General features: G+C 36.1%; 1 long non-coding RNA gene across 1 annotated transcript; it reads left to right on the forward strand.

Annotated features, from left to right (window-relative positions):
• Positions 1–180: 180 nt before the first annotated feature.
• Positions 181–14762, forward strand: LOC125099990 (uncharacterized). The gene is made up of 3 exons (XR_007127412.1): positions 181–213; positions 11215–11318; positions 14651–14762. It is a non-coding gene; the product is annotated as an uncharacterized LOC125099990 (long non-coding RNA).
• The last annotated feature ends 11790 nt before the right edge of the window (positions 14763–26552 follow it).

The raw sequence follows: 26552 nt of genomic DNA on the forward strand, positions 1-26552 counted from the left end.
CCAAGGCTTGTCATTTCAGTGTAGCTTTGCAGATGGTACAACCATTTCCCCGAAACAGAGCCACTACAGAGCAGCTTGCCAGCGTTTCCTGTTATTTAAAGTTCACCCTTAAAAGTACACATAGCCGTGTTTCACATTCTCAGCCAGCGCGCCGCGGCGTCCATCTGACACTGCTCTGTCTTTCAGGTCGCTCTAGCAGAGTCAGGTGCCAAGGTACCAACCACTTCTCTTAAGTTACTACTGGGAAAATTGTAGCGTTAAGAGGCTTACTTCTGGGACGCCTGGGTGGCTCAGTTGGTTAAGCAGCTGCCTTCGGCTCAGGTCATGATCCCAGCGTCCTGGGATCGAGTCCCACATCGGGCTCCTTGCTTGGCGGGGAGCCTGCTTCTGCCTGCCATTCTGTCTGCCTGTGCTCGCTCGCTCTCCTCTCTCTCTGACAAATAAATAAAAATCTTAAAAAAAAAAAAAAGAGGCTTACTTCTGTTTTTGAGAAATGACTTTATCCCACAAACCTGGAGAATCTTTGCGAATGCGTTTGACAGTAAGTACAGGATGAGAGTTTGTTGGCATTTTTCTAAAATAGTTTATGTGATCAAATATCACATGAAAGAAGCAGTTTTGCTTTTTTTTTTTTTTCCGGATGCTTCTCCTTGGAATATTTCTATTACAAACAGAATTCTACGACTTAAAATATAAGCAAGTAAGACGTATTTCTATTGATGTCATATACTTGAAAGAGTATCTGGGGGTTTGGTGATGTTTTGTTATACATGGAATAAAAATATATTTCGTGAAGCATAGGCTAAGATTGCTTTTGTAAGGAGACAGAGACAATTATATGGTATCAGAGAACTTCAGTCTGTGACATGTTCTCACTTTCAAAACCTCCAACTCTGGAAATTTTAAAAGTCAAATTTTTTTTCCCCATATTAAAATGAAGGCAATATTTCATACTGAAATTTTCATAATTATTTACTTCTACAGTTTATATTGAGAGTAACTTGATATTAAGACTATGAAAAATTATTTAAATGTAGATGCTGGGGGCACCTGGGTGGCTCAGTGGGTTAAAGCCTCTGCCTTCGGCTCGGGTCATGATCCCAGGGTCCCGGGATCAGGCCCCACATCGGGCTCTCTGCTCAATGGGGAGCCTGCTTCCTCCTCCTCTCTCTCTCTGCCTGCCTCTCTGCCTGCTTGTGATCTCTATCTGTCAAATAAATAAATAAAATCTTAAAAAATAATAATAATAATAAAAAAATGTAGATGCTGACCATCAGGGTACTAGGTTGTGCAAGGGAGTTTAGGTGACACAGGGAACAAAAATAAATATTAAAAGGATAGGCTCAGGAAACAAAATCAAACCTCATGATTCAGCCTTGACCAGCACTAGTCAAAGGTACAAGATCGAGAAGATGGGTATTATTACTATTGTAGCAAGTTTATTTCCTTAGACAAAACATTGTTCTGATGAGTCTGAACTTCATTTATTTATATTTAAAGATTTTATTTATTTATTTAACACACAGAGAGAAAACACAGCAGAGGGAGCAGCAGAGGGAGAGAGAGAAGCAGACTCACCACTGAACAGGGAACCCAATGCAGGACTCAGTCTCAGGACCCTGAAATCATGACCTGAGTGGAAGGCAGAGGCTTAACAGACTGAGCCACCCAGGCACCCCCATTTATAAACTTCAATAAAGAAATGATATAAGCAATGTCTATGGATGTCATTGAAGAGAAAAAAAAAATAAAAATAAGAAAGTGGGGGAAAACCTCACAAAGAAATACATATGACATGTAGAACAGCTTTGCACGCAATTTACTTATGTGTAATACACAGCGCCTATTAGTATATCCCTCAGAAAGCTCATTGCATGGACCCAGTATTAAATGTTCTTCATATATGTTAGGTTATGTCTCAGAACTTCTGGGGGCTGGCTTTGTGTATTTGGCTTGCATACCAAAAGTGAAATTTGTAATATTCTCTGGTTATGTATTTTATCCCACAGTAATGAAATTGATTTGGAGGAAGCCAGTACCTATTAACTTCAAATCATTAATTTTATGTGTCTTTTTTCTCATTGTAATGACTTAATTTTTTTAAACTAATACTGAAAAACAGAAGGCAAACTGAAACCTGTTCTAAAACAAGATGAGTGCATCTGTAGGCAATCTGTGATACTTCTATTGATTTTTCATACAAGTACATCGATGTGTCAAGAGATCCATATATAGATATAAATTACTCTGTTAGCCACAAGATTAAAATAATTCTAAACAGGCAGCAGCAAATCATAATCTATTGCTTTATCTGCTTGATCTCTGCATGGTTGATTTAACATTCCAAAATAAAGGTATCTGTATGAAATGTCAAATTAGTGCACAGGTTTTCTATTTTTATGAAGAGGAAGTAAAATCCATTCTTTGCATGGTGCTATCCGGAGTCATTGCCAGAGGCTCTTCAATGAGTCCCAGTCTTTGACTTTACAAAGGCTCTTAAGTAGCTGGCTGTGTGGTTCCTGAGTGCCCAGACTCTCCAGCCTCAGCAGCCCTGAGGCTGTTCACACAGCCCAAAAGTTTCCTTGGTTTTGTTGGTTGCAGACTGGGGACGCTGAGAATTAAAACATGCTGGTCAACGCATTACCTACTACTGGTTCGAAATGTGTGGGTTTACTGCATACACCTATGTTTATCTTTGATGAGAAATCTCAGTTTAATGAGAGGTGACAGGCTGTAGAATATCAAGGAATAAATTTGTTGCTTCCAGTGCACAAGTCCAGATTTAAGATGGCCGTTGACTTACAAACAGCACTCAATATTTCTTCTGGGAGCACATATGATATTTTGCTTTCCCCTCCCCAAAATTGGTGTACTTGAAATTTTTGCATTTACAGAACAGAAGGAAAATAAAAAAGAATATTGATATTAATTATTAATAATTAGTAACATTAGTAACATTAATTCCCAAACTGTAGTACCGCCATGCACTAGAATACTTAGTCATAAAAGGAATGACTACGGGTATGTGCAACAGTACAGATAAATCTCAAATGATTTGTGCTAAGGAAAAGAAGCCTTAAGGTATGTATACTGTACAATGTCATTTATGTGAGAAAGATAAAACTATAGAGGTAGAAAATTAGGTAATTGTTTTCTAGGAGCTGGGGCTGGGGCTAGAGGAATGACCTCAAAGAAACACCGAAAATGTTTTTATGGTTACGGAAATGTTCTGCATTCTGGTGGTGGTAGTGGTTAAATGACTGCGTGTATTTGTTAAAACTTGTCAAACTGTATACTGCAGGGGGGTGGGGATTGACTGTATGTAAGTTGCAACTTAATACACTGGACTTAATAAAAGAACCAAGTAAATATTTATGGCTTTTATTCTGAGCGAAATTGTATTGCACCTCCAAAGTAATTAGACTGAACTTTATTTAAAACAAAGTAAAAATAATAATATATATCAGTTATACAAGAATAGCTTTTAGGGACACCTGGGTGGCTCTGTTTGATAAACGTCTGCCTTTGGCTCAGGTCATGATCCCAGAGTCTCGGGATCAAGTCCAGCATTTGGCCCCTTGTTCAGCGGGGAGTCTGCTTCTCCTTCTCCCTGCCACTCCCTCTCTCATGCTCTCTCCCTCACTGTCTTCTCTCTGTCTCTGACAAATAAATGAATAAATAAATAATTAAAAAAAAAAAAGAATAGATTTTTCTAGAGGAGGTGGTAAAGGGTCTGAAGAAGAAAACATGCTTACTTAAATTTGTCCACAACCTTTTATTTATTGAAAAAACATCTGAGGGGTCCCTGGATGGCTTAGTCCATAAGCGTCTGACTCTTGATCTCAGCTCAAGTCTTATCTCAGGGTCATAAGTTCAAACCCCACATTGGGCTCCACACTGGGTGTGGAATATATATCTATATATAGAGATATGTCTCTATATATAGATATCTATGTCTGAGATAAATATAAATTTGGTAATTTTTAAATGATAGTTATATCGCTTATCAATTGCTTTTATTTCTATAGTGTTTTCTTTTTCAATGAATGCAGTGGTATTTATTCCAATCTTGTAACCAAGAAGATTCTAATAATATTATCTCCTTTCTGATGAATTGGAAACAGACAAAAAAAAGACAACAAAAAAATATTTTTTCTTGTTTTTAGCTTCATTCACTTTTCCCAAGATGTGTCTTATTTTGGTTTATCTTAAATTAGAAAAGACAGAAAAAAAAAGGAGGAACAAAGTGTGACATATACTGACTACCTGCTCAGAAACCAAACAGGTTTACCTCTTTACATCTTTACCACCTGGTGACACACCTGTCCCGTTGATACCAGTCTCTGGAGATTTGAATGGATCCGTGTAGTTATTTCTGGAACAGCACAGATACACATCAGATGTAGGCCCAGTCCATTTAGCATTCTCTGAGCTCTGATATTCCGTGTTATTTTACCTTCCTGTAGCTTAATGTAGCTCATCCTTATGACTTGTGTAATGTTTGAACCATTTATCTCAAATTTCAAGTTCTTGAAAACATGACCTAGTTTGGAAATAAGGTTATTGTAGATGTAATCATGTCATGATGAGATCCTAGTAGATTAGAATGGTCTGTTAATCCAATACGACTAGTATCTTTATATAAGGACTGGGATCCTGGTCAGAAGAAGAAACTTTAAACTCGGAGACATACAGGGAGAACCCTGTGTGATGGCAGAGGGAGAGACTGGAGAGATCTGTTTATAGGCAAGGAACACCTAGAAGTGCCAGAAATCACCAGAAGCTAGTAAGAGAGTAGAAGGACATCTACAGCCTTCAGAGACAGTAAGAGAGAGCACGGCCCTGATGACACCTGAGTTCAGACTTCTAACCTCCAGAACTATGAGAATACAAATTTATGTTATTTAAAGCTACCTAGTCATTTGTTATGGTAGCCTTAGTGCACGAATGTACCTTGGAGACTACATATTGAAGACAGCAGATCCACAAGATGTAAGAGAAATAAATATTTTAGATTTTATGTACATTAGAAATAAAATGTATTGTTAAGCTACTGAAATTTGTGGTTTTGTTTGTTGTAGGAGCTAGTATTAGTCTAAATAATTAATACGTTTAAACCTAGGGAAAGACTGTGCTGTGGGTATCAACACAATTAATCTCTCTGTGGCAAATACTTCCCCCTCTACCTCACATATCCTAACAGTCAGGCAAACTAAGGGCATAAACACTCTTTGGAAACATTCTCTAATTCTTGAAAAGTCAACAAAACATACATTATTTAAAAATCTGATTTAAAGCTCCCATGTTAAAAGCTTAGAATAGTTTTGCCAAAGAATGTCTGTGAGATTTGGATTGAAGGAAATAGTTGATCTGAAAGAGAGAGAGAGTGAGAGTGAAAGACAGAGAGATTTAGGTAATATGTAGTGATCCTTATAGAGTTCACATGACACAACCATGTCCTAATTATAGCTCCCACCCCATGCTCTAACAAGAGCTGCTTTGGGCTGTGGTCCTGGGTGTTGCGAGTAACGGCTTTATGAGAGGCTGAGAAGCCCACCATTTAGATGACCACATGGGCTTATAAATCAATGGCATGGACAGTGCCTTAGCAATACTGGCAGAGCCATAAATTGTCTCTTAGTCACACAAAATAGAGGGACTCATTTCCCATCTTCCTCTGGTTTGAAATGAAATAAACCTTTATGAAAAATTTGGATGGAAAATTACACTTTCTAATCTTACCCCATTGAGCCCCTAGTTAACTGGAATTCAGCAGTAGGAATCATTTTACTTTGTCCCTAAGCACAAAGAAAAATGACAAAAACAATGTGAAACATATGTGTCTGCTCCAATCAAAACTAGTAGAGAATGTTGCCCGGCTGGAATTTGGTAATATTAAAACACCACTTCTATTTATACATATTGGTGTTACCATCTCTTACTCTCATAAAGTGTGAGTGTGTGTTGTGTTGCGTTGTGTTAGCTGGAACTATGTAGCTCATATTCGGAAAATAAGCATAGAGAGTAAAGCATAAGAGTAAAACAAAGAAACTCACAAGTTGTTAATTGAAAATATAATTTAAATTGTTTTAAACTACATCATATCAAGAAGCGATTTTAATTCCCATAGACCCAATATCAATTTTAGGATAAATAGGTAAATCTCACTTGAATTTTCATCAAAGTCCTTCAGGTAATGACATTATGAGTTTATTAATGTCATTAAATATTGCAACAGTCATTCAGAACTGTGGGGCTGAAATTGATAATTACAGCCTATTTACGAGACTCCCTGAGATGTGAACTCCAAATCATGCTTTTGACAACTCTCAATAATGGACCATAATTCTACCAAAAGCTAAATATGAGACTTTTAGTTATCTTGGTCTTCTTCTTTTTTCACCTAAATCTTTTCAGCAATTGCATTTGTACTTCTCTACTTACAGAGTGCATCTGTTTTGCTTTGATTTGTTTTGTTTACAATCATTTTCTTCTCTCCATCTCTGCATTTAATACAATTGTAGGCTTACCGAAATGATGTCCAAGTACTGCCTTTAATCTTTATCATCACTTTACCTACATACCTTCTATAAATTGTGGCATTGCAAAATCAATCTTCCCTAAGTAAAACTCTTAAGCATTTCCATTGCCTCATTCACTCAATCCATATTCCATAGTCTTAAATTTTCAAAATTCCCCATGTCCTGGCACCCCACACTTTCTCTGCCTTAGAGCTGGTTACACTTTAACAGCATTCATGTAATCTATACAAATGGAGTAAGTGTGTTTTACTAATAGTGACTCAAACTTTCTAGCCTCTGAATATTTGCCCACTTAAATATGCTTTTTTTCCATCTGAAATGCTTTCTTTTTCACATATCTACCTATCAAAATCTTATTCATTCTTTAAAAAGTAATTCAAATATTATTCCTTTTGTAATGTACACATAGGTCCTTGTGATGCACTTTGAATTCTGCTTTGTGCTTATTAATCTATATACTTGTTCTTCACCCTGAAAGTTTATATTTTCCTTAAGCTTCAAGTTGAAACCATGTTATATTTATGTGTATCTTTCAGAGAAACTAGAATGGAGTCAAGGACATGGAACTTTCCAAACAGTAATTATTTATTTTAATGTAATTTACAAACTTCCAATTTTAAAATGTTTTATGTTTCTAAAGAGAAGACTTTGACAAATAGAAAATGTGGATTACATTTATTTTGTAACACTACCTCCAATCTGTTAAAGTACAGAAATATATTACTAGAAGCGTAACAAGAAACAGCTGGGAATTAATTATGAAATATTCTTATCTCCTAAAAGTAGTTGACAGAAAAAAATTGTCTTTAGGAAATAGCCATAATTTGAAACACTAAAATCCCTTCTGCTGAATGAAAGTAACATTATCCTGTATTCTTCTGAAAACCTCATTGCCAATTTCCTTGTAGATTTCTAAATGCAACCATTAGAAGAGTAAAGAAACCACTGTGATTCATGATAGGATAAAAGTTGGCCTCACTTCTCATAATAGTATTGCTATATGCTTGAGATAAAGAGAAACTTTGTTACATAAATATACTTAAACTGTTATCTTAAGCTATAATGCAGATTTTCTTCATTTTATACTAATTTTTGGTTTTAATTTCATTTAAATTGGCTAGATATTACATTGTTGGCAAACCTATATGACCCCTGATAAAAACTGCTTGTTTACATTTAAGGTAAGACCAAACAGGACCTTATCAAATGTTGGCAATACGTTGACGGACTGAGGGAAGTGTGGCTAGCACATAGTATCCAGATGAGATAACTTTTGCATTTCCATTATTATTATTTACATGTGAACACATTTGGAAAACTATCAGCATTATCTCCATCTCTGAATATTCCTTTCCAAAAACCATATATTTTCCTCTATTTGAGTATTTCCATGCTACCTACATATAAATATGTTTTTTTAAAGATTTTATTCCGGAGAGAGAGAGAACACACACACCAGTGCGGGGCAGGGTCAGAGGGAGCCGATTCCCCACTGAGCAAAGAACCTGACATGGTGCCCTATCCCAAGACCCTGAGACTGGGACTTGGGCCAAAATTAGACACTTAACCTACTGAGGCACCCAGGAGCCCCTCCATGCTATATTTGAAGATTTAAAGCTTTCTGCATTTTGCAGAACATCTTTCTTCTTCTCACCAACCTCAGTCAAAAACAAATAATCATATTTATGCTTATATTCATGTTTATATTTACAAATACACCCTCAGTAAAAACAAAAGTTCCTTAGAACTTACCTCACAATCTTGCTACTAGCCAAGAAACCCACTTTCAAACAAAATGATAAGGAAAGGTCTGATACTCATGGCATTTCCCATTGGTCCTATAATGTATCTCATTAAATAGAAGTAACTCCCCTCACCTGAAATAGTGAGATGGTTTGCCAGGATTTAGATGCAGAGCTGGATGGATAATTAAACTTTATGAGACTGGGAAGTCATCATATAGATGGCCGTGTATGCTTGGAATCAGAGAACAATATTTCTCACTGTCAGATCTATTCTACCTGAAAAACATGCCTTTTCTCGATACCCTGAGGTCTTCTTAATTATAGATTTTTACCCTCAAAAGAAATTAAAAAAAAAATGTTTCTCCCTTGTGAACAATAGTGGTTTTATTAAACTGAAAGTTAACATTTCAACCTGGCAAATTTAAGCTTTGAAGGGGGGAAAAAAAAAGAAAGGTGGGTAATATGAAGATTTAGGTGAATGAAATCTGCCTATCAAAGGAAATTCAGTTGCTATTGCAAATGGAGTTTGTGTTACCACATGCTGCAGGACCTACAAATGGTTAGAATCTTCAGAAATTGAAGGAGAGGGGAACACAAGGAAAGTAGTAAGACCACAGGTTGTGGCGAAAACCAAGGAGCTGTGCTTCTCACAAGAGGCAACATGTTCATGGGGAGGATCATCTAAAAGCAAAGGCATAGATGCTGTCCTTAGCCCTCAGACTGGGGGCAGTTCTACTTTCTAGATGCATATAATTAACTTTATGATGAAGGTCAGTGATGTCAGATCCTTAGTTGAAAATAGTAGGTGATTAGAAACTCTGACAGAACAATTTATTAGCTTTCAAGTTACCAAAATTTCTGATTTGAATGGTTACTTTCTGTTGAGTAGTTTATTATGGTAAACTGAGTATTAAATCGACAGTAGTTAATGGCAGTCATTCATGGGGAAAGAATCATTATCAGCTACACTGAGAAACCAACCTTCTTGAAATGCCTGTGGAAAATTTCCCAGACTTTGGAATCCATCACCCGACCAGACTCTGGAAGATGTGTTTTGTTCATGTTGCTACTGATGTAAGTTTCATAAACAATATAAATGTGCCTTACCTACTTTGTTATAAAAAGCAACTAATGTATGTTATTTTTTGATTTATGTTAAACCAAGGTAAGATCGGGGAATACTACATTTTATCATAGAAAAAGATGGCACAAAATGAAGACAAATACAGGAGGGCATGGTCCATTTATGCTTTGTTTAAAGATAAGCTTTACTGTAACAGATATGTTAAAGATATTGCTTTCTAAGCAGCCCGATTAGAAAGGGTAGGCTTAGTTTGGTAACTTGTGTTTCAGGGGTAGGCTGTCTCCAGGTAGGATAACTGGTTTATACAAAAGCAAAATATGAAAGTTGAACATGACTTGCTTTTGGCAGCAAGCCAGTGTGTCAGGGATAAACACTGCTTTAAGTAAGCTTTCTCAAGGTGCTTGAGTTGTACCTGTCTTTATATTCTCTAGGATATCTAGGGATATCCTAGAGTTTGGTATGCTTAAATTTTATTTATTTATTCGTTTGAGAGAGGGGGAGAGCAGAGAGGGCATCTCAGGCACCCTCTCCTCTGAGGGTAGAACTGGACTCAGGACTCAATCTCACAACCTTGAGATCATGACCTGAGCCAAAACCAACTGTCAGATGCCCAACAGACCGAGCTTCTCGGACATCCCTCACATGGGTATGCCTGTGGGTGCAATTGAGTTCTGCAACTTAGCTTATTTTATAATCTAAAACTATGTATGTTTTAATAGAGATACTTTATGAATTAAGGATTGTCATGAATTGAATTTCATCCCCCTCAATTCCTATGTTGAAGTCCTAACTCCCAGTATCGTACCACATGACCGCATTTGTAGATAGCATCTTTAAAGAGATAATTAAGTTAAAATGAGTATATTTGGGTGGCACCTAATCCAGTCTGACTGGTGTCCATATTAGAAGAGGAGATAGGACACAAAAATATGTACAGAGGGAAGATCATATGAAGAATCAGTGAGATGATGGCCATCCAGGAGGCAAAGAGGGAAACTTCAGAAGGAATAACCCTGGCAACACCTTGATCTGGGACTTCTAGCCTCCAGAACTGAGACAATACATTTCTGTTGTTTAAGCCACTCAGTTTGGGGGACTTTATTACTGCAACCTAAGCAAATAAAAACATCCCTCTCTCTCTCTCTATCTCCCTGTAAAACATTATGACCTGTGCCCACAGTTTGTGGAGTTCACCCGGTGAGGCTGTGTTCCTGAAGGCCTGAGCCCCTCTGCTCCCCACACCTGACCTGTGTGATTAAGAATTGTTTTTCTTCCCTAATCTGTTGTCAGTTCACTTGCTATTGTAAACAATTAACTTATAAATGTACACCAAATGAGATATGTCAGTATAAAAAAGAAATGTTTGTTATTTTTATGAAAATTAAGTTAAATGCTATGGAAAATTGATAAGTCACATGCACACACATCCTTGAATTATGTATATAGAAATTAACCAAAATGTTAGAGAAAAAACTATTAATATCTATAAGCAACCTGAATTCAGATAGTATACTTAAATCTATACTCCACTTTAAAGAAACTAGAAATTTAGATGATACATACTGTATTTCCTTGATGTAAAAATATTGATGAAATGATACCAACTCAGTTGTACTAAAAAAAATATTACTTTTTATTTATTACTTTTAAATATTTTATTTATTTATTTTAGGGAGAGAGAGCAAGCACACAAGTTGGGGAAAGGGGAGGGGGAGGTTTTTCAAAGGTATTCGACAGATTTGAAATACTAATGTTATTTAGATACTACTATTATTTAGATAATGTCACTTAGATAAATGTGAGCTTTGAAACCCATAGCAACTTGATTTTTTTTCTCCAACAGGAGGCAAAGCCTCTTGTCTAGGGCAAAGATAGCAGAGAAAGAAATTCATCAAAACATCTTCTTCAGCTGGTTTTCGAAGCATTTCTGGCAGCCTGGCATTGCATGTAGGTCTAAAGTTCATAGTTGCTCAATACCTACTAAGTTGATAAAGGCTAGGGGAAAATATGTGGAAAAAAAAAAAAAGAAGTGTAAAAGCATTTTATTTGGGTCACTTAAAAATGTTAATGTTAAATGTGCTTATCTGTCAACCTGAATTTTTAACCTATATCTGCCTGCATCTCTGGACAAAACCATGGAACCACGCAGAGACAACTTGAAACCCATAGCTTCACTTGTATTTCAGGAGTTGAAAAACTGCTACTTTTCCCTCAGCTTCTCTCCCCTTCACAGGAAAAAGGCTAAGCAGAGGAGATAAGAACTGCCAATTATAAATTATTACAGTTTTCAGTTTTTTGGAGGCAGGGATCAAAACTCCAAGGCAATTGAAATTTTTCATGAAATCCTTTCAAGACAAATACACGATTAATCCATGTAGAGTTCTAGTCAGACCAAATTTCTTAAGTCCTGACTTTACGCAATTAAAAAGTTCCTGTCAGTGTTGATTACATGAAAGTGAAGAAGGAGAAAGGAAACCATTTTTGTTTTATTTTATTATTTTATTTTATTTTATTTTATTTTATTGTGTGCTTGTGAGGGGAAAAAGGCGGCTCAGCAATGATATCAGAAATGGATGTGAGTGTTGCAGAAAAGGAAGTGGACGCAGAGGGTGTTTGGATAATATTGGTAGAACTCAGGGCAATGAAAGGAAGAGTTTACCAGGTTTCCAGCAAGCTGGGTTTGACCCTTTTTAGCAGGATGTTGGTTCAGACAAAACTTTTTGCCTTGCCTCTGGGCCAAAAGAACATCCTGGATAGTTAGGGATCGTAATATTTATTACTCTGAATTGCAATCATAGCTTTATTTATTTTCTTGCCACTATACTGTGAGCTGCTTAAATTCAAGAACTCCAACTTCTAATTTCTTTATCCCAAGGGCATGGTAAGTACACCCACCCGAATATTTTTGTTTGTCAGTGGGGACAGAGAAGACCGATCATTGTGAGGATTTATGAGTTTATATCATGGACTCAATCAACGTTAGTCATCATTACCATCATGCAAATTATTCATTCCTCATCATATATATTTTACTTTTAAAATAGATGAAAGATTACCAACATAACTTTCTAGGTTCCAAAATTATGTTGAGAGCCATAGTGGTTCATTTATAAAACTGTGTTTTTGTGAAATGAAAAGAATAAGGGAAGTATTTATTGTCCATATTACATTAATAGTGATTTTCTATTTTTTGCGTTGTAAGAAAATGGTATTTAAATAGAAATATAACATTGCACAAATACTTACCTATGTAATCTATGACTACATATGATATATCACTCATATTTTGGATGTTCCAACAGGATTTCCATAATTGGGAATCTTCATCGTGAGATTCGTACCTCCTCCTACCCTTGCATTCTCAGTAATCTGATAGTATCTTTAGACTGTTAAAGGGCTGCGTAATCACTTTTCATTTTTCAGTTGCTTAATTTACTTTATCATAATTATTTTTCTATGTATAATGTAATCTGTGCTCAGAAGATAGAATAGAATTACATTGTTTTCTGCCATCTCTACACTTTAGGGTTAACACCAGGGCCCAATAAATAGGTACAGAAGTAGTTTGCCTAAATTATCCTAAAAATTTTGGTGGCATATTTTCATGTAATTCAGGTTTCCGCAACTTTATGTATTGTTAAGCATTATTTATTTACTAAATAATTTAAATGAATCATTATGATGTGAAATCCACTGAGCTTAACACATTCATGGACATAAAATGCACAACCCTTGGCTAACAAGGAGGATTTCACACAAGGGGATGGAGGAAATGAGAGTGTAGGAAAATAAGTCATGAATATATAAAATAGCAACATGAGAAGTAACCAAGCAAAATATTACTAAATGAATTATTGGATTAGTATTATACTTAATTACTAATTAGTAATTAATTACTAATTATTAATTAGTACTAAATTACTAAATGAACAAATGAATGAAGTGAAATGACACATGACATAAATAGAATAGTGTAGGTAAAGTATACTAATACTTCATAAAAACTGAGCTTTCTAAGTCTATATTTATGGGAGAGAAAGGAATGTAAATAACATAAATTAAAGAGAAATTATAGAAATCTAACATGTTTGAGGGCATCTTAGGTTTTTTTTTAACCTGATGATTTACTAAGAACTCTTTATAGTAATTTATGTAATGAATGTGTTACTCTGTTGTGAGAACTTTCTTCAGGTAGTTACTGAAGTTTATCATATGTGACCTGTTCAAGATCACACAGTTTGAAGGTTGTGGAGGTAGTATGCACATATAGAAATAGAGGCTCTTATAATTTCAAAACCTATGACCAGCTTTTTCTACCTGATACCTTCTCAGCTGGAATGTGAAGAAAGAGCAAAATTTGCCATGATAGAATAAAGAAAATAATGTGTTCCAAGAAAAACAAAATAAGGACTTGAATAACGTCCTTGTTTAGAACACACACTCACACACACACACACATACACACAAATGCATTCACACATGCACATATGCACATACACACATACATATACGCAGGAACAGACAGGATTCAGCTTGCCAGGAGGTAGACCAAACTTCAAGGAGTGACGGAGGAATGTTACTTACTAAAAATCATAAAATCATGTGCTACAGATCAAGCCTAGTAAAGATCTTTAAGAACCACGATCCAATGAGAGATTATGTAGATCTATATAGTTAAGAAATTAATAATAAAGTAAGTAAAAAAGAAGAGATCAGAGTGATTAGAGTCAGTATAAGGAGACTTGGAATCTGTAAGTCAAGTGATTATACAGAGGTATTAGGTCATTGGAAGGCAAGCCAGGTCTAGAACAGAGTTAAGGATTAGGCCACATGACCAGTAGTCTCAAAGCACTGACATCAAGAATAAAACAGGAAATTACTTAGAAGTTGTGTGGATAACCTTCATTTCCTTAGCCTCCTAAAAATATGAAGGCATTAACTATGAAAATACTCCTGGCTTTTCTTCACACTCCTCATACTTTCTTCCCTATGGAATTAAACAAAACAAAACAAAACAAAACAACCTGTCTTATTTGCTCAAAGACTTAATCTAATTTTGAAGAAATACTTAAGCACATCCTGCCGAGATCTTCTTGTTTGAGAATCAGTGGAAATTCCATAAGAAAGTTTTCTTCTCTGCATCTAATGATCTATAATTTCATATAAACCAAAGGAAAAGTATTGATAAGACCCTTTCTCTATCAATGTAAAGGTACACTGTCTGATGTGTGTAGCATTAACAGAGCTGGTATTCTGACCAATATCTGACTTCCTTCTAGGTTTGAACTTTGGGAAGAAGGATTTGATTTATTGACTCTCCACAATTCCAACCAAAGACTTCATATGGCAGCTAGCATATGCCCAAAGATATGACTATGATACAGATGCAAGTGACAATTACAAGGAGAATGTTGATATTTTATGTTATATAATTCTTTAAAACATCTATACCTATGTACTTGTTTTATGTATTTTACACTGATTTCAAAACAATCACAAGAGACAGGCTGGGTAGGGATGGAACTCCCTGAGTAAGATAGCATTTTTGCCAAACATGTCAACAAGTAAATATATACAGGTAATGTACTAAAGAGCTGATCATTTCTACTCTGCTGTGGGTCTAGTTGAGAAATGAAACAGCAGTGGCATATACAAATAAAATTTCCACTTTATTTTGAGAAAGTTGATTGGAGAAAAAGACTGTATATCTGTACCTATTAGCAATTGCGGTGGTTAGTACTTCAGCTCTGAATTAGATAGACAACTAATTGTTAGCAAACTGGACAATCTCAAAGTTTCCCTAGGGAGACAGAGTCTCACCACATCTAAGAAGATACATCCTTGCTGGAAGTAGGTCAACTTGAAAAGTTATAATCTAGAACAAACAGGCTGAAAGCTTTCTCCCCACATCTGATAAGATGTCACTCCTCCCATATGGAGGAGTACTGGGGCTGAGCAGAGCTGGGAAGGTTCTTTCCAAACATTCTGTTGTTTTTCTTCCTCCTATGGTCCACCGTGGAAGTTCTCTATCACATATAGACACATGAGTTAGGCAATGAGTTCCTTCTAATAGTCAATAAGGTAACGGATGACTTCAAATCAGTGCTTCTCATCCACCTAATTTTTGTTAAATTCTGTACCCTTCACACATTAGGAAGATGATCAGTTAAGTTGGATAATGTATTTACCCTGTAGTCATATGTGTGCCCTTATTCAGTCATTTTGGTGCTTCTGTCCAGAATCATATTCACATCCCCACAATCATTTAGGGATCATTCTTGACTATAAAGTGGTCTATCTGCAAGGCCAATTTGTAAGTCTGAAAGTTTAGTTTAAAACAAAAGAATAAACATATTTTAAAAAATTTGAAGGTGATCTGGAGTGCCTGGGTGGCTCAGTCAGATAAGCTCCTGCCTTCGGCTCAGGTCATGATCTCAGGGTCCTGGGATTGAGCCCTGCAATGGGCTCTCTGCTCAGCGGGAGGCCTGCTTCTCCCTCTCCCACTCCCCCTGCTTGTGTTCCTTCTATCACTGTCTCTTTCTCTGTCAAATAAATAAATAAAATCTTGAAAAAAATTGAAGGTGATCAAAACCTACATCTCAATGCAGATAAAGTTGGTCTGTAACTTCAATCATGAAGCATATTGTGAATTAAAGGAATATATAAAAGAGGATGGGTACTCTGACTGTAAAATCACGGTTACAATGAATTAGTTTATAGTGTCTTTCTGTGTAAGTGGAAGTGGGCACAACACATGGATTCAGAATCTAATTCTTAAGTGAGTTGTTTGGGCTTAAATTTCAATCAAAAGTGAAAAGGTTGTTTGAAAATGTGACAAGTCACTCTATTGATCTCATAATAAAAGTTATGGTTAATAACTGATGTTGTGAAGGATGTACAACTTCCCAAATTTTTATAGCATCAATATTTGTGAAAACATTTCTCCTCCTGAAATGAGAAAGACTTAACCACATTCTGAAGTGGGTAGAAAAATTATGGCAGTCATAATTATGTAGCTTGCTATTGCTTTAATGTGGAAGGAAATACATTATTTGACAACTCTATACCAGATGGAATGCATATTTTTTGGGGAAAAAAAAAAAACTTCAAATGCTAATCTATAAAGCCCTGAAAAGAAAGACTGATATTTTCGCTTGAGACTAATGTGTCGGAAGATTGCCAAAAGAAATAATTGAATCTTTATCATTCAGCATATCCACGGTTTCATGTATATCCATTTCCAACTCATTTCAAATTCAATTTTGGCAAATGAAATAATTGACTAAGTTGAGGAAAGTCTATATTAATTTAACATTGTTAAACACAATGTCAGATTTCAACCCTAGTCTCTAACTCCAACTTTATCACTCCTACTATGATTCCAGACCAAAGATGAAAAGCAGATACTGAGTCTGTGACCATAGCAAGTTAACTGTAGATGAAACAAAGAGCTGTCCTTTTGAAAATATCAGAATATTTTTATTTTTAGGTAATTTTCTTGGGATCAATTTTTTTTTTTTTTTGAATCACCATATGAGTATAAGTGGGCTGTGGTACTTCAGGGAATTGGTCAGTTTTGTTTTCAGTCTTCTTTGGAAAGCTTAATTTAAGAGTAAGAAATGAGAAATAGGTAAGGGGGTGTCTACTTGAGGATCCAAAATAATTATTCATTGCTTCCCCACCCTATCCCTCCCAGTCTTCCCCTCCTCTACACTGTGCTGCCTTATTGGCCAGGAGGAAAAGGAATGTGATATACAAACCACAAACCTTTGGGGTGCATCCACTTGACATAACCATGCCAGCTGGAGACATGATAGGCAGAGAGCAAGAGTGTGGTTCACCATGGATCTGCACAGGCCACCAATTGGTCACCCACACCTTTTGCATAACATCTCATTCTGTGTTCTATTCATACAAACTCCCAAACACTTACCTGGACCTTCCATCAAGACGAAGCTATTCAAAAATCACTCTGCTTGAAGTAATTATTTGTTTTATTTTCATACATCACCACCCCCCTATGCATGAGACCTTGGTGGGGTTTGTTGTAATCAAGACAACTAGATTGGGTGACTGCCATTTTAGTCTCTGCCAGGCCCTCTGTTTTACTTGTTTACCTCCAACTGTGCACCCACTTAAATATTGCTTTTTCAGGAAAAAAACCAAAAACACAAAAAAAGCAAAAGCCGAACCAAAACAAACAAACAAACACACACCTAAAAATTCTGGATATTTTTTCTCTTCTTGGTTGTTTCTTTCAATGTCTGACTGAATAGCATGTGGCCATGTTCTTCTGAATTTACTTTCATACATCTTAATCCTGTCATTAAATATAAAACATGCAAGATATACTTCACTTACAAATGATAAAAATGAGAGTTTATTTCTTTTTTATAGTTTAAATCCTCCCCCTTCCAAATATACTTCTTTCAGACTCTAAGAGAACTTAGACTAGACCCACTCTGAGGTATGGAGATGAGGGAGTTGTCCACGGAAATGAGCCTACAGGCAAAAGCAAGGCACAGGAGTAACCTCACAGAAATCTTTGTCCAGGGTTGTCTAGAGAAGCAACAGGTAAGCCACCTTTTTGTGGTATATATCCTATCCATAATCCATGATATTTTAGTGGAAATTATCAGAATAGTACTTGGTTTCATTTGTGGTGTGGACAGTTTTTAAAAGGGGGAATGGCTTTTGTGGGCATAACTAATAGAGAAGCATATTCCTTCCCCTTTGACATATACCTTAGTGGGGCAAGAGGAGGCACTGGAAGTCAAATGCTGAGAAAAGGAAACTGAGATCACTGTCTCAAAGTATTTGTGAAACAGCTTCTAAGGAAATGTGGAAATTTCTAGGAAATGATTTGAAGAAGACTACCAACTTAAAATCATTGGAATGTTAGGACATCACAGTCATTTTGACCACAGAAAAGGAATTGGGACTATACTTTTCATCAGCAGTGGTGAGATCTGGGACTTGTAATTGACATGATTTGATTTGGGGAACAATTTAATTAGCATTAGCCTTTGTAGGAGATAGTATGAGGGAAAGCATATAAGTATGTGGTGCTAGATTCTAGATAGCCGTAAAAGTTGGGCAGTGAGATTAACTGTTGTTAAAACCGAGCAGTGAAACCCTGAGATTGATCTAATTAGTTGTTTATGTGGAAACTGGGGAGGAGTGGGTGGGAAAAAGAAGTAGGAAGCTGGAGTAAACACATGAAACTTCCAAGATGTTGACATTGTTTAAGCCATAACACATAAGCTAAATGTCCATTAGACCTTTGCTTAATTTTAAATATTAATCATTAATTATCTGAATGCCAGGTGATCTGGAAAGATACAAAAAGAAATCTTTACTTAATATAATGAATAACTGATTTAAGATAAATCTTTTTTTTTTAAGGTGAGTTTCTTTTTTAAAATTTTTTAAGTCTTTTCGTTATTTATTTGACAGAGAGGGAGAGAGATCACAAGTAGGCAGACAGGCAGGCAGGGAGAGGGGGGAAGCAGGCTCCCCACGAGCAGAGAGCCTGATTTGGGGCTTGATCGCAGGACCCTGAGATCATCACCTGAACCAAATGCTTAGACTTAACCCACTGAGCCACCCAGGTACCCTAAGATAAATCTTTTGATTGATAATTGATTTTAGAAGGTAGCCCTGTGGCTAGGTGTTATTGATTTGATGTAAGTATTTCCTGCTTCACTACTTATTTAAGATGTATCTACTAAATCTCTATTAGTTGAGTGATTGATCTGGAATGAAACAGATGACTGATATAATGAAATTGTGCAAATAGAGGCAGATTTATCTGTATATTCCCTGAAAATTCACTGTGATGCTTTCAGTAGCATGCTAAACAGAATTATTATGTGCAATATTTGCATGCTAAAATACACAAATAATTGGAAAAAATGGTTAAAATACATAGGCAATTCAACTTTCTGAAGGTGTGTGATAGCACTTGGGACAGCAGAATGAGATCTAAAGACTTCTGTTCATGGGAAGATGGAGGAAACGTGCTTTTCCCTATTCCTCTCATTATGTGTAAATAACACCCATGAACATTATACATACAAGAAGCATAACAAGACTTTGAAAGTTGGAAAGAAACAAAGCAGACAAGCTAAAGACCTCAGGCTGAGGAACGACATGGTGGTGAGTTTCCTGGGATTTTTTTTTTTTTTTTTTTTTTTTTTTTTTGCCTCACATATCCCAGAGAAGCCAGCAACTCAGAAACACCAATAGGCAAAGACACACCCTCAAAAAAGAAAGCCTAAGCAAAATCCCACTCTTTTTGGCCAAAGGACCTTATGAAGAAGCCTGGAAGGATGAAAACAGAAAAAAATTGTGTCCCATTCCCACCCCAGTCAGGAAGGCTTGAGTGGGGAGCCCAGAATTCCAACCCTGCCGGGCTGTAATGAGGAGGCTTCTTGGGTTCAGTGCCTTCCCTTCCCTCATTGAGGTGGTACCAGAGAAGAGTGAGGAGGAAGTTGAGAATCTCATTTTGGTGGAGTTAGACACCTGGACCAATGGCAGAGATGCACGAGCCCAGAAGTAAGACCCACACAGATATTCACAACCAATTTTTCAAAATGGTACAAGCAATTAATGAGGGGAAGAGAAGTTCTCAACAAATGATACTGGAAGAATGGAACATCCATAGGCAGCAAAATAAACATTGACCTAAGTCTCACACTTCAGACACAAATGAACTCAAAATCTATCCCAAACTGAGAACAAAATCTTGCCATTTACAATGATGTGGATAGAAAGGGAGGGCATTAAGCTACACAAAATAAGTCAGTCAGAGAAAGAATACCACATAATTTCACCCATTTGTGAAATTTAAGAAACAAACAGATGAACATAGAGGAAAGGAAGGAAAAATAAAATAAGACAAAATCAGAGAGAGAGGGAGACAAACCATAAGAGACTCTTAACTGTAGGAAACAAACTGAGGGCTGCTGGAGGGGAGATGGGTGGGGGCTGGGGTAACTGGGGGATGGGCATTAAGAAGGGCGGTTGATGTAAAGAGCACTCAGTGTTATATGCAACTAATGAATCACTAAATTCTACCCCTGAAACTAATAATACGGTAAAGGTTAACTAAATTGAATTTAAATACCAAATTTGAAAAAAAAGTTGATACTGAACTAAAATGTAAGACATAAAATGTGGAAACCTTTAGAATTAAAAACAAACACAGAAGAATACCTTTAGAATCTAGGACTAGGAAAAGAGTTCTTAAACTTACATAAATGCATGAGATTTGAAAGAAAATAGTGAACTCCAGGAAAATGTACGCCAAAAAATAAAAATGAGAAAGAAAGAAACACCTGTGTCATGCAGCCCTGTATGTGACTAGGGTGAAACTTTATCCATGCAAAGGAATGCCACACTGAGGCATTAACAAAAGCAGACAAATAAAATGTTCCCATTTGTGTTAGATTACCTGAGCACAAGTGGAAGCAAGCACAAAACTTTGCAAGGCCAGGTAGGCAGAGAAAAATTCCCAAAGAATGTGAAGCCAAGCAATTCCCAGAACTCCCAAAATGCTGGAAATGTTTCAATTCTCTCACCAGAGAGAGTAGAGAGACCTCACGAACACACCGGGTGCAAAGAAAGGCAGCAGATTAGGTACACTTCAGTAGTAAGACTAAATTAGTTCTAGAGTAAAGGTTACTGTAGCCCACCAAAAAAATTGTGATCACATTCATAAAGAAAACAACATGTGTCACAGAGAACTACTTGGATGTTATGGTTAAAGTTTAGTGAATGAGAGTTACTTCTTATATAATAAGAAAGAGAAACTGTTAAGATAATTTAAATTCTTGGGTATATCTGTGAAATAATTGTTGAGCTACATTTTTTTTTCAGCACTTTAGGATTGTAAAACATTATACATTTTGATTACTTATTAGTAACTAGAAGCTCAAACTCCCATATATGTATATCACATAGAGAACTACTTCAGAGATTTATTTATTTATTTGAGAGAGAGAAAGGGAGAGAAAGAAAGAGAGAGAGCACGTGGGCAGGAGGAGGAGCAGAGAGAGAGAGAGAGAGAGAGAGAATCTCCAGCAGACTCCCACACTGAGCTCAGAGCTTGACTGAGGGGCTCGATCTCGTGACCTGAGCTGAGATCAAGAGTCAGAGGCTTAACAGACTGAGCCACCCAGGCACCCCTCATAGAGAATTACTTTAATAATATGGCAAAAAGTTTCTGTGAAAAAGAAAGCACGTTGTCTATTAGGTGGCATGACTATTCTATTTTACACTGGGTAAGATAGACACAGGGAGATACACAACTGCAGGCCATGTGGGACTTAGAATCATGAATGGGTTCTGATACAAACAGCAGCAATAATAATAAAGCAGGGATCAAAGCCATGTAGAACAACGCACTGGTAATGCCTATTGTCCAATATAGGAGATAGGAGAGAAGCTTTCAACACCAGATTCAATATTACAGGGACATTACTCTGACTTGTCTCCTCTGCTTGGAGTCCTCTCCAGGTTCTTTGATGGTAATGTTTTTTCATAATAAAGTTCACAATTTTGTAATGACTCTTGTTAAAAACTCAACTTAAAGAAAATGTTTAGAGTAGTTTTAGGTTTACAGAAAAATTGAGAAGATAGTACAGAGACTTCCCATATACCCCACACCCAGTTGCTGCTACTATGAACATTGTATATTAGTATGCTATAAGTTGCCAAAATTAATGAACCAATGCTAATACATTATTGTGACTAAACACAGATTATTTAAATTTCCTTAGTCTGTCTTTCTTTCTTTCTTTCTTTCTTTCTTTCTTTCTTCCTTTTTTTTTTCCCCATTTAAAACCCTTTTTCTGTTCTAGGATCCCATCCAGGAACCCACATTACTTGTAGTCATCAGGTTTCCTTGGGCTTTACTTGACTGTGACAATTTCTCAGACTTCTCTGTTTTTTGATCAACTTGGCAATTTTCAAGAGTACTAGTACTATTTTATAGAATGCACCTGTACATCAGTAACTATTTTGTTTATTTAAAAAAAAAAAGAAGTAAAATACTCCTACATGTATCCTCCTAAAGATGCAAAACATCTAATTTCCTTGTCTCAATATGATTTTTAAGATTATATTCTACAGTAGTTGCAGCTATAATAAGGCTGAGAGTCCCTGACATTCCTGGTTTGGAGTAAGAAATAATCCAATCACTGTGGCTATGAATTAAGATATTATGACTGAATGAACAAGAGTAGAAAAGTATTATAGCACATTAATTTCAATATAGAAGTACAAGAGCTTCTATTACTTAGCGAAAAATAAATCCTTATTTTCCTTTCAAATGTATATGTTCAGCAAATTTTCACTTGTTAAGGTGGCTCTAATCAAGAGATAATATATCGGGGCACCTGGGTGGCTCAGTGGGTTAAAGCCTCTGCCTTCGGCTCAGGTCATGATCTCAGGGTCCTGGGATCGAGCCCCACATTGGGCTCTCTGCTCAGCTGGGAGCCTGCTTCCTTCTCTTTCTCTGCCTGCCTCTCAGCCTACTTGTGATCTCTGTCTGTCAAATAAATAAATAAAACTTAAAAAAGAGAGAGAGATAATAGATCTACAATAATTCCTTAAAACATAATGTTAAATACCCAAAGAGAAACTGGGCATCTTGGAGACTAAAATAATAGGACAGTTTACAAATATAAAAGAAAGAGCTTTGTCGGGAGAAACGTGAATATTATTATAAGAAGATAAATGGATTGGACTTGAAAATGATCCCTTTAATCCATCCCTCGAGCATGTTGATCACGCTCTCACTCAGCTGGAAAAATAATTTAGGACTTGTAAAATAAAATTGTAATGCGTATCGTATTATGTGAATGCAAGTGCATCTGTTAGAATCCTTAAAGTTAAAAATCTTGCCTGTGTGCATTAAGGCTTTGGAAAGATTTGATTCTGAAGGCTATTAGGAAGTCTCAGATTTTGAAAGTCCCTTCTTCCAATCATAAAAGTAACCGAATATTTAAGATGGAAAAAAAAAAAAAAAGAAAAGAGATATATACACACGAGGCCTTTCTGTTATGATGACTGGTACGTGGTAATGATTAATCCTGATCCTCAATAACTCATGAAATACTCAGAGAACACAAACCAGATGCAAGTGTCACATTAATGTAAAACAACAAGGAGAAGAGAGAGATATGTGGTAGAATGCGTTTGTGGGAAGTAGGAAGGAATACCAAGACAGACAACGCGATGAAAATGGTGGTTTCTAGTATTTTATGAACTTCGCTTGTGACTTCTGGCAAGGGAAGAGGTGTGGTTGGTTCCCACTTATCATGGAAAATGTAGTCAGTGTAGTCAGACAACAGGTAATTCGGGGTACAGGAGAGGGAGGCCAGACATCGGGCCGGAAGCTGCTCACATCAACATGACCTTACTACCTAGAGAGAACAACGAAAACTTTTCCCCAAATTATTTTCTCTTCTTAGGTACATACCTGTAGTCAGAATCAAAATTTGAAAAACAGTATGTGTGATCCTCTTTAGTGAAAGGGAAAACCAGAATATTTTTTAAGATGTGCAAGGAAACTAATTGCTCATGGCAAAACATCAGAGAGTCTAATAAGTCTGTAAGAACCACCTGAAATGCAAAACTTCAGCTCTTATATGAATCAGAAAATCCTATCTACATTCTTTGCTACGAAAGTGCATCTTTAACATAAACAATGAATCTTGGAACACTGGAAAAATAAAATAAAATCATACCTAAAAAAAAAAAAAAAAAGAGTTTGCCTGCTGGAAAAGAGAAAGAACATACAGAAGAGGTAGGAGAAGCTGCATGGGACCTGGTCAAGCCCCTCCCCCTCCCCCCAATGACATCTTAGGAAACTCTGCTGTTTTGAATCTTGAATTTACCAGTGGAGAGCTCCTTCACCTGTACTCAGTTTGCTTGCTCAATGTGAAGGACCTATTTCTCCTCCAAACTACAAGACATTTTTTTCCCTCTTCATTTATTCAAACCCTGCCCGTCATATCTATAGTTTTTTTAGAAAGCCTCTTGTCTAGTAGGCCGTGGTCCTCCCTAATGAGCTAAAGTTTGCTGCTATTCACTCTTCTTCATGGTAATGGGGAAAAAATGCTCTAGAGTGCCAAAATCTCTGGGCTAAAAATATTTTACAAACCATTGCAATTAGAGGAATTTCACCTATAATATTTTCCTACATTGTTTTTTGCCATAAAATTTTACTAAGAGTTAATAGGATAATTAATACATTCAGGCAAATGTTTCCTGTTGGATTCATAAGAAACTTTTTTTGGAAATGAGGACTTAATTTTGAAAGAGGCAAATATTTAATTTCAAGCTTTAAGAGATCTGATTACCTTTAAGATTGTGATGATTTGTAAATTGCATCAATATTGGCTTCAAGAAACCCCATGATTTCAATGCTTGACTTTGAATGGATATTTCACATTCTCATAAAATCAGCTTATAGACGAAGATTTATTGAACTAATATAATCAAGGTTAAACAGACAAAAATGCAGTGTCACTCCTGGTCTGTATGACTGATACATGCATTTATATACTATGGGAATTGGGGCATTTGGGTGGTTCAGTCAGTTAAGCATCCAACTCTTGATTTCAGCTCTGCTGTCCATCTTAGGGTACTGGAATCGAGCCCCTAGTCTGGCTTTGTGTTCAGTGGGAAATTGGCATAAGGAGTCTCTCTCTCTCTCTCTCCCACTGCCTCTTCTCCACACTTCTTTCTAAAAATAAGTAAGTTTTTAAAATAAATACTATGGGAATTAACAGGAGAGAGCATTCTGACTAATGCGATATAACTAATTGTAACTATATAACTAATGTGATATAACTAGCCATAACTATAACATGCATTAAAAAGGAAGTACATTTTCCAGTATTTCTTAGAGGAGAAAAAAAAAATATATATATATATGTTTTCTGAAATGCCACTTAAAATTTTCAAGAATAGAGCAGCTGCTTTTACAAGATATTTTTTCCTTGATTATGTACCTTCATCAATCACTCAAGGAAAAATTCCTCAAGTTTTATTGAGGGTTTGCTGGTGGTTTGTAGAACTGAGTGTTCTCTTTGTGGAACTATAAAGGCAAATTATAAACAAATGGATCATAGATCTAGATAAGAAGAGATGATTAGATAACTGGCCCACATTTCAGAGATGAGGAGACTAGAAAGGAAAGGAAAAAGCTGCTTTCAAAAGTCAAGGTCAGTTAGAGTTGATAAAGCCTCTCTAGGGTGACCCAGTTCTCAGGGTTCATTACTGAAATACAGAATGATGTAAAGTCAAATATCCTCTAGGTCTGAGATTACACTTCTTAAGTTCCCTTTACTGTTATCTGATTTTTACTGAAGCAAATTACATGAGTTCCCAGCTGTACTTTGACACTTCCCAACATCTTGAATACAACAACAAATATTTATATTTTGATTATTTTAACCATAAAGGCAATTCTTAGAGAATGAAAAAAAATATTGTCAGGAACATTAAAGATATCCAATAATGTATCAAGATCAGATATAGCTGCTTTTGCTAAACTTTACATTCTAAAACCTACTCTTCTATGTATTTTGGAATAACTCAACCCACTATTCGATATACTTTGGAATAATTTCCTATAATTTGATAGAAAATGATTATATCAAAGAGATGCATTATTGTTCACATAAACAGACTGTATCCTTCCATCACTGCAGTCTTTAAGTTTTAGGACAACAGTGAGTAAAGAGCTTTATCTTACAGCATTTTAAACTATACTTCCCCAAATACTTCTTATATAATTTCCTACTGAGGACCCATTGCAATTAAAAAATTGAAAATGAACAAAAGAAAATAGAACAAATTTTGAAAGCAATGACATATAAAATCAAATGACAATCTTATGGGAGCATTAAAATCTTGTTAACATATTAGATTCTTCAAAAAGGAAAATCACTGAAATTGTAGGAAACCAGGATGAGAAACAAAAATTTCAGTTATGTGTTGGATGATTAACTATGTGCCAGAAACAGTGTTGTATAATCATAATTAAACATCTTTAAAATAATCACAGGAAGAACTTCGTCTTATCCTGATTTTATAAGTGGGAAAGAATGAGGCTTAGAGCTGTTTATTGTTCATTCATTCATGTATTCAGCAAAGAGTTATTGACTA

Source organism: Lutra lutra, chromosome 5 (genome assembly GCF_902655055.1).
Source record: "Lutra lutra chromosome 5, mLutLut1.2, whole genome shotgun sequence".
NCBI classification, from domain to species: domain Eukaryota; kingdom Metazoa; phylum Chordata; class Mammalia; order Carnivora; family Mustelidae; genus Lutra; species Lutra lutra.